At 39.6% G+C, this 10183-nt stretch overlaps 1 long non-coding RNA gene across 1 annotated transcript; it reads left to right on the top strand.

Annotated features, from left to right (window-relative positions):
* The first annotated feature begins 2015 nt into the window (after nt 1–2015).
* On the top strand, nt 2016–7959 carry LOC121580299. Its single transcript, XR_006003013.1, has 3 exons — nt 2016–2101; nt 2709–2733; nt 6798–7959. It is a non-coding gene; the product is annotated as an uncharacterized LOC121580299 (long non-coding RNA).
* The last annotated feature ends 2224 nt before the right edge of the window (nt 7960–10183 follow it).

Below are 10183 nucleotides of genomic sequence, written 5' to 3'. Positions count from 1 at the left end.
CAATTCAGTTCATCTTCAGTCAAACCTCTTTGTCAATTTTAGTTTTGCATAACTGATATCTGTTTTTATTATCACTTCAGCAAAATATCAGACTGACCGGAATTTTAACCCAGGTCTCCTGTATGCTATAAGACTGTTAGCCTGCTGAGCTAAAGCCCAGGCATTAGCTTTAGTAGATAATGAAAGTCTTCAGGTCTCAGGCAAGGTTACTCATCACGTGAGTGTGGTTGTCCCTGGTTGACTCTGTTCTATCCTCTTTGCTCTAGTGCAGGGGTGTCAAACTCATTTTCCCTGGATTATATTATAAAATTGATTATATTTCCTCACTGTCAAAGTTACCAAATAAAAATGATCTATCCATCACTTTTGGAATTTTCTGTTTAGCTATAGCAAGCTGGACAGAGTGAAGAGACTAGAAATGATAATTTCTACACATTTTGATTTGGTTTTAGTCATTTCAATGTCGATTCCATTTACACATTTACGGTTCCAATTGACTATCCATCTCAGTGTTCGCCATTCCATGCCCCAGGGAACCTTGTTAACAATGATAACCCCAGAACCCACACAGAACATTATGATCCCTAATTAATTCAGCTATAAACTGAATCAAACATGTACCAGATATATCTTCCACCAGCCACCTACCCAGGGGTTTTAATGTACAGAGGGTCTAAACCTGGTTGTAGGCCTTATCTCCTGGTGGCTCCTGCTGGCTCTATTGGATTGCTCCGATTGGATATTGATTTGGTCTTGTTCCTATGGTGCATGGATGGACTTATCTCAGTCCCCTGATTTGGACCTACCTGATTACAAACATATTCTCCTCCATGTATCAATATTCCCAGGCAGCAGTAGCAATATGCAACTGAATGGATGTAGAGATTACATTTATCGTTTATTTACATTGCAGCAAAACCCTCAGCTGGGTCCAGTGTTAGGTCAGGACATTCAGAAAACATAGTGCATCCACCCTACCAGAACATGGTAGTAACCAGTCTGTAGTTGGTCTAACATTAAAACTCTGAGGTGAATGGTAAGTCATTGGATCATAGGAAATCTTGAACCTCCATATTCATTGTTATTCATGATATCGTCCCTCACGGTTGCTGACTGTTCTCTTCTGTCTGTCCCCATCGTGGCACAGTGAGCATTGTGGGAGGTAACGTGACAGGCCATCTTCCAGTGTGAGGCCTCCGGTGGGTTCCCTAAGTGCTGGATGGGACCAGGGTAGACCAGAACAGCTACAATACCAGCAGTGAGGCCCTGGACAGTCTGTATAACTCCACCAGCCTCCTCACTCTCAGTGGGACTGTCAGCCTGGCCTCTGTGTCTGCCCGGTGGTCGGTAAGAACTCTTCTGACTCTTCTGTCTCTCTGGTCACTTCCAGTAGCCTGGACAGTACCTTCAATGTGGATAGGATTTAGTGAGGTCTCCTTACATTGTCAGAATTGGGAACCCTTGTGGAGTTCAAACAGATCAGGGTAGTCATTTTATGGGTTCCTGGCCAAGTCTATGTGCTGCCAAAAATCACAGTAAAAACTGATGATCCCTGCTTGCCTTTAATTTTTGAGAGCAATAACAAAGACTACGTCCTCTGAGAAAGGATAAGAGCTACCTCCCTCAACATATACTTTTGTCCTGTCCTGTGGGACCGTGATTATTTTTGCATAATTACTTATTACATTAATAAATAAGTTAAGTTTATGCAGGTAGATGCTTACGTGATACAAATTGTGTATTCCGCTCAAGGGCACAGAGGCTTCATATTATATGCATATGAAACACTCCCATATATTGCCATTTATAATTTCCTGTAGTTCCGTCACACATTTGATTATTTTAGTACTGTAATAACTAGTGACAGGTTGGAGTTACAGTAAAACTTGCTGACTCAATAGGCAACTGAGTTTGAGGCCCAAGATGTCAGTTTTCACTGTGATACTCACTCACCAAACATACTAACTCACTTACTAACACTTACTTACTTAAAGACCCCTGTTCTACCAGAGCCCCCTAACTGGACTGATCAGTGGCTTCACTCTGCTGGGGCTGCTGATCCTTGGAATCCTCTTCTGCTGCAAACGCAGAAAATAAGCAAGTAAGCAGCCTTTCTTTAGCTTGGATCAAGTACAAACCCCCTTAACTATAGTCCAGAGAGCAGCAGTCAAGGCCAAAATCAAAAGTATTGGACAGGGCAAGGAGCCTCTTGCTCTGTCTCACTAAAGAAAGTAGAAAACAAGTAGACTATTAAAAAGTTGAATGATGGAGTCAGGACAGGTCTCACTGAGGTCCTCTCTAAGGACAATTACGGGGTGGGATATAATGCAGAGGCCCTCATCTACATACAGGACACGCCAGCCAGAAGATACAGTGACCTTAGGACTGTTTGGCTCCCGCTATCTGCCTCATCTGTCAGATGCATATGGCTCAACAAGCAACAAATGTAGTAAACTTCCTAATGAGAATGTTGGTTAATGTATGATCATTTTTGGACGCAGATGATTCACTGACACAGTTGGAAAAGGTACACATGAGGTCTAAGATCAGAACTCTGACTATAGGCCTATAACACCTACCCAAAGGCCTATGTGTCTGGGGACAAATGTTAGACAATTCATTCTGCTACATTATTCATGCCATATCAACAACAGCAACACATTTCAATACATGATTCTTTATTATGTTCTCTCTGTGGATCATTTCAGAATCCAGTTACCAGGAGGAAATGAGGTAAGAGAGTTCTGCTACCATTTTTACCCAACTAGTGTGTATCCAGATCAGTAACCCTGATCATTATAAGGTTTATAGTGTATCATTGTGGCAGTAGAGTGTTTGTTGTTTTACAAGAGAGTGCAATCCCAGAGCCAGATGAGTGGTGGTGGTGCAGAGGGACAGAGACAGGGCCAGGGCCAGGATAACCTGGCATACATGATTGACGGCCAAACAAGTAGGAGCTAGCTCATCCGTGTCTACATGCAGTCAAAAGTTTGAACACACCTACTCATTCAAGGGTTTTTCTTTATTTTTACTATTTTCTACATTGTAGAATAATAGTGAAGACATCAAAACTATGAAATAACAAATATGGAATCATGTAGTAACCAAAAAAGTGTTAAACAAATCAAAATATATTTTATATTTGAGATTCTTCAAATAGCCATCCTTTGCCTTGATGACAGCTTTGCACACTCTTGGCATTCTCTCAACCAACTTCACCTGGAATGCTTTTCCAACAGTCTTGAAGGAGTTCCCACATATACTGTACACTTGTTGGCTGCTTTTCCTTCTCTCTGCAGTCCGACTCATCCCAAACTATCTCAATTGGTTTGATTTCGGGGGATTGTGGAGGCCAGGTCATCTGATGCAGCACTCCATCACTCTCCTTCTTGGTAAAATATCCCTTACAAAGCCTGGAGGTGTGTTGGGTCATTGTCCTGTTGAAAAACAAATGATAGTCCCACTAAGCCCAAACCAGATGGGATGGCATATCACTGCAGAATGCTGTGGTAGCCATGCTGGTTAAGTGTGCCTTGAATTCTAAATAAATCACAGACAGTCATCAGCAAAGCACCCCACACCATAACACCTCCTCCTCCATGCTTTACGGTGGGAACTACACATGCGGAGATCATCCGTTCACCCACACCGCCTCTCACAAAGAAACGGCGGTTGGAACCAAAAATCTCAAATTTGGACTCCAGACCAAAGGACAAATTTCCACCGGTCTAATGTCCATTGTTTGTGTTTCTTGGCCCAAGCAAGTCTCTTCTTCTTATTGGTGTCCTTTAGTAGTGGTTTCTTTGCAGCAATTCGACCATGAAGGCCTCCTCTGAACAGTTGATGCTGAGATGTGTCTGTTACTTGAACTCTGTGAAGCATTTATTTGGGCTGCAATTTCTGAGGCTGGTAACTCTAATGAACTTATCCTCTGCAGCAGAGTCTTTGGAGTCTCTGGGTCTTCCGTTCCTGTGGCGGTCCTCATGAGAGCCAGTTTCATCATAGCGCTTGATGGTTTTTGCGACTGCACTCGAAGAAACGTACAAAGTTCTTGACATTTTCCGGATTGACTGACCTTCATGTATTTAAGTAATGATGGACTGTCGTTTCTCTTTACTTATTTGAGCTTTTCTTGCCATAATATGAACTTGGTCTTTTACCAAATAGGGCTATCTTCTATAACCCCCCTACCTTGTCCCAACACAACTGATTGGCTCAAACACCTTAAGAAGGAAATAAATTCCACAAATGTACTTTTAAGAAGGCACACCTGTTAATTGAAATGCATTCCAGGTGACTACTTCCTGAAGCTGGTTGAGAGAATACCAATAGTGTGCAAAGCTGTCATCAAGGCAAAGGGTGGCTATTTGAAGAATCTCAAATATAAAATATATTTTGATTTGTTTAACACTTTTTTGGTTACTACATGATTCCATATGTGTTATTTCATAGTTTTAAAGTCTTATTAGTATTATTCTACAATGTAGAAAATAGTAAAAAACAAAGAAAAACCCTTGAATGAGTAGGTGTGTCCAAACCTTTGACTGGTAGTGTACACCAACGCCGCAGACTCATAGGCTACACAGAGACTTTAATGACATTTTCGAATGACAGAGAAAATGTTTAATGTTAACAAAATGCATACATTATGTCATATTATATTTATATAAGCCTCAGGCTGTCACATGTTCACAGCCTCATTAAAAGTGTACATATTCCTCTACCCCTGGTTACTGCAAGTGTCACCCCCAGCAAATTCAACAACAGCGGTTACAGCCAGACAAACTATTCAAACATCTTTGTGTTAATTAATACATTGACACCTTGGCCTCTAGATTTCAATTTTATTCTGTATGATTTATTTACAGTGTAATTGATTCGTTTTTCATTACAGTAATGAGTCAGGTAAGAAGTACATCATAAACCTTAACAAATTGAATATTGAAGTAATAACCTAAGAACTTCAGGGTGATTGCATTTTCATCTGAAGATTATTTCTTAGTTCATGGTCTTTGGAGGGAGGGGGAGGGGGACGGGGAGGGAGAGAGAAAGAGAAAGAGAGGGAGAGACTCATTACCTAAAAGTAAAACATACATTTGAAGTCGGAGGTTTACATACACCTTAGCCAAATACATTTAAACTCAGTTTTTCACAATTCCTGACATTTAATCCTAGTAAAAATTCCCTGTCTTAGGTCAGTTAGGATCACCACTTTATTTTAAGAATGTGAAATGTCAGAATAATAGTAGAGAGAATAATTTATTTCAGCTATTATTTATTTCATCACATTCCCAGTGGGTCAGAAGTTTACATACACTCAATTAGTATTTGGTAGCATTGCCTTTAAATTGTTTAACTTGGGTCAAACGTTTCGGGTAGCCTTCCACAAGCTTCCCACAATAAGTTGGGTGAATTTTGGCTCATTCCTCCTGACAGAGCTGGTGTAACTGAGTCAGGTGTGTAGGCCTCCTTGGTAGCACACACTTTTTCAGTTCTGCCCAAACATTTTCTATAGGATTGAGGTCAGGGCTTTGTGATGGCCACTCCAATACCTTGACTTTGTTGTCCTTAAGCCATTTTGCCACAACTTTGGAAGTATGCTTGGGGTCATTGTCCATTTGGAAGACCCATTTGAGAGCAAGCTTTAACTTCCTGACTGATGTCTTGAGATGTTGCTTCAATATATCCACATAATTTTCCTTCCTCATGACGCCATCTATTTTGTGAAGTGCACCAGCCCCTCCTGCAGCAAAGCACCCCCACAACATGATGCTGCCACCCCCGTGCTTCACAGTTGGGATGGTGTTCTTTGGCCTGCAAGCAACCCCCTTTTTCCTCCAAACATAACGATGGTCATTATGGGCAAACAGTTCTATTTTTGTTTAATCAGACTAGTGGACATTTCTCCAAAAAGTACGATCTTTGTCCCCATGTGCAGTTGCAAACCGTAGTCTGGCTTTTTTAATGGCGGTTTTGGAGCAGTGGCTTCTTCCTTGCTGAGCGGCCTTTCAGATTATGTCGATATAGGACTCGTTTTACTGTGCATATAGATCCCTTTGTACCTGTTTCCTCCAGCATCTTCACAAGGTCCTTTGCTGTTGTTCTGGGATTGATTTGCACTTTTCGCATCAAAGTACGTTCACCTCTAGGAGATAGAACGCGTCTCCTTCCTGAGCGGTCTGACGGCTGTGTGGTTGCATGGTGTTTATACTTGCGTACTATTGTTTGTACAGATGAATGTGGTACCTTCAGGCATTTGGAAATTGCTCCCAAGGATGAACCAGACTTGTGGAGGTCTACAATATTTTTTTCTGAGGTCTTGGCTGATTTCTTTTGATTTTCCCATGATGTCAAACAAAGGCACTGAGTTTGAAGGTAGGCCTTGAAATACATCCACAGGTACACCTCCAATTGACTCAAATGATGTCAATTAGCCTATCAGAAGCTTCTAAAGCCATGACATCATTTTCTGGAATTTTCCAAGCTGTTTAAAGGCACAGTCAACTTAGTGTATGTAAACATCTGACCCACTGGAATTGTGATACAGTGAATAATAAGTGAAATATTACTTAAAATTACTTGTGTCATGCACAAAGTAGATGTTCTAACCGACTTGCCAAAACTGTAGTTTGTTAACAAGAAATTTGTGGAGTGGTTGAAAAACAAGTTTTAATGACTCCAACCTCACTGTATGTAAACTTACGACTTCAACTGTAAACTGTAAACTTCATGTATCAAATGGGACACATTGAGGGAACAGTATACACTGTAATCTATGTCTTGCTTTTGTTTACCAGATTCCTGATGTTGTCAACAGTAACCAGGCAGCAAATGGCCATGCCAATGCATACAACACCCTGGGTGGAACTGGTGTCAGGAAACACAGACATGTTACTTTTGTGTGAAGGAATTGTACAATCTGACTCACATACAGCAGAATCAAGCTGTAAAATATGTATAATGTTCTCCAAATCTTTCAATGTTGCCCTTCATCTTGTCATTTTGGAAACGTACCCAATTTTTGAAACAAAGTGGTGCCTCTATTTTGGAAATAAGCCGCGGAGGGTTTGCTTGTAAGGGAACCCACCAGACAAAGTAATGTCAAAACACATCTATATTAGTCCAGCGGATAAGAACCAAATATACCCGAGATACTTCCACTTTATGATAAAAGTATCAAACTTGGTACATTAATACTACATACCTTAAGGAACATTTTAAAGATTGGAGGCAGTCTGGGAAGCATGTCAGTCAACCAGCTGCATTTTATTAAAATGGCTGCCATTCAGATTTCCTGTAGGACAAAAAGTAGGGTAAAATCGTTCCAAACAATATCAAAATGACTTTGTAATGTTATCTACCCACTAAATAAACCCCACAGATAATATAGACAATAATTCTGATGATAAAATATTCTTAAGACATTCATGGGGGTCATATTGAGGTTATTTTGAGCATAATCCAGTGCCTACGGGAAAAATGGTGGACTTTGTGATAGAGCTACAAAATGTCACACACAGCAGGGGCATGCCTATAGTGCCATCACAGATTTGGTCCATTACCCCCCTGGAAGCCATTTCCAATATGGCCACCAACCAGCTGCATGGGGCCATATTGGACTAGATTCACGTGGCCAAATTTTGTAAATTTGAATCTTAAAATGTTGTCTGAAAAATCCTTTAAACTTTTAGCAGAAAAGTGGTGAAAACGTCCCAAATATCTGTTTTTTTGTAATGTTTTCATGGCTAGTTCCAATAGTTTACAAGTAAACACTCTAAAAAGAAATATGGGTGTTCCCTGAAGTCTACTGATTGCAATGATACAGTGAGCGCCAAAAGTATTGGGACAGTGACAATTTTGTTGTTGTTTTGAAATTATACAATGACTATGAAATTAAAGTGCAGACTATCTGCTTTGATTTGGGGGTATTTTCATCCATATCGGGTAAACCGTTTAGAAATGACATAATTTTATGTGCGAAGTCCCCCCATTTTAGGGGACCAAAAGTATTGGGATAAATTCACTTGTGTGTATTAAAGTAGTAAAAAGCTAAGTATTTGGTCCCATATTCATAGCACACAATGACTACATCAAGCTTGTGACTACAAATCACTTTTATTGTAAATAAGAATAGAATATGTTTCTAAATACTTCTACATGAATGTGAATGCTACCATGATTATGGATAATCCTGAACGAATCATGAATAATGATGAGTGAGAAAGTTACAGATGCACATATATCATACCCCCCCCCAAAATGCTAACCTCTCACCATTATAATAACATGGGAGGTTAGCATTGGGGTATGATTTTTATGCCTCTGTAACATAATAAACTAAAGCACTGATCATTGGGATTGAGATCAGAATGACTGCTATTGTAATGGTGAGAGGATGGCATGTCTTGGGGATATGATATTTGTGCGTCTAACTTTCTCACTCATCATTATTCATGATTCATTCAGGATTATCCATAATGATGGTAGCATCCACATTAATGTAGAAGTGTTTAGAAACATATTATATTCTTATTTACAATAAAAATGACTCCAAAATGACACAATACATTATTTACCATTCATTTCTATAGGGCACAAAATAATCTGAAACACAAACAAAACAAACAGCAAATGCATCCAACAAATGTGTAGTCACAAGCTTAATGCAGTCATTGTGTGCTATGAATATGGGACCAAATACTTCTAAAATGGGGGGACTATGTACAAAAAGTGCTGTAATTTCTGACTGTCTACACTTTAACCTCATAGTCATTATCTCAGTTCAAATCCAAATTGCTGGAGGACAGAGCCAAAACAAAGAAAAATGTGTCACTCTCCTAATACTTTTGGAACTCACTGTATTTAATATGATATTCTGTTTATTGCCCTGTACACATCATTTTAGGTAAAATCCCATAGGAATGTATTATGTCCAGAAGGAAACCCATTTTAACTAAATACTTTTATGATGAGACCTTTCAGCCTTTACACAAAGTAAGTAAAAGTCTAAACAAAGATGTCTAGCTATAGTGCCATTGAAATTGTACCTATTATACTCAGTGGTGTAGTGCAATTTTGTTTGGTGCCGAAGCACAAACAAAAGAAAATGTCATAATTTTTCAGTCAATGTTTGAACAGTAGCCTGTTGAATACGATCATTTTATATGCATAAAACACATCATCCAAATGCAACATCTGCATATGCCTACACACATTGACTTGAATAAACGTTTGTATATTTAATACACTCAAACACCAAATTAGGTCTACCTAATTTCAAAATAGGTCATCATCACGTCAATCGTGAATGATAATTCTTCTCGTTTTACAGGTGAAATGTCCAAGCTGCATCTGAATGCCAACCATAACCATTTGATCTCAATCAGTGTAATAAAAATATACATTCAGATCTTCTTGAGTAATGTGAGTAAATACTATTTGAGCGGATTTCAGAGCAGATGATATTAACAAGCTACAGACTAGCCTAGCTGTATTGTTTCCGTTAGAGCACATTTATCCTATGGCGCGTGCTCTTTAGTTTTGGCCGAATCATGAGAAATAAACGTGACCATTCAGCACAATCATCCTTAAATCTCGTAAGAAATTACGTGGTGTTTTTGGTCTTACAATAATGTTATAGTATGCTATTATACTGAACAAAAATATAAATGGAACATGTAAAGTGTTGGTCCCATGATTCATGAGCTGAAATAAAATATCCCAGAAATCTTCCATACACGCAAAAAGCTTATTACTCTCAAATTTGTTTACATCCCTGTTAGTGAGCATTTCTCCTTTGCCAAATATAATTCATCCACCTGACAGGTGTGGCATATCAAGAAGTTGATTAAACAGCATGATCATTACACAGGTGCACCTTGTGCTGGGGACAATAAAAGGCCACTCAAAAATGTGCATTTTTGTCACACAACACAATGCCACTGTCACAAGTTTTGAGGGAGTGTGCAATTGGCATGCTGACTGCAGGAATGTCCACCAGAGCTGTTGGCAGATAATTAAATGTTCATTTCTCTACCATAAGCCGCCTCCAACGTCGTTTTAGAGAATTTGGCAGTACGTCCAACCGGCCTCACAACCGCAGACCATGTGTAACCACCCCAGCCCAGGACCTCCACATCCAGCTTCTTCACCTGCGGGATCATCTGTGACCAGCCACCCAGAC

The sequence above is a fragment of the Coregonus clupeaformis genome, chromosome 13 (genome assembly GCF_020615455.1).
Source record: "Coregonus clupeaformis isolate EN_2021a chromosome 13, ASM2061545v1, whole genome shotgun sequence".
Lineage (NCBI taxonomy): Eukaryota > Metazoa > Chordata > Actinopteri > Salmoniformes > Salmonidae > Coregonus > Coregonus clupeaformis.
The sequence above is the reverse complement of the archived record's forward strand: the minus strand, read 5'-3'. Positions and strand labels throughout refer to the sequence as shown.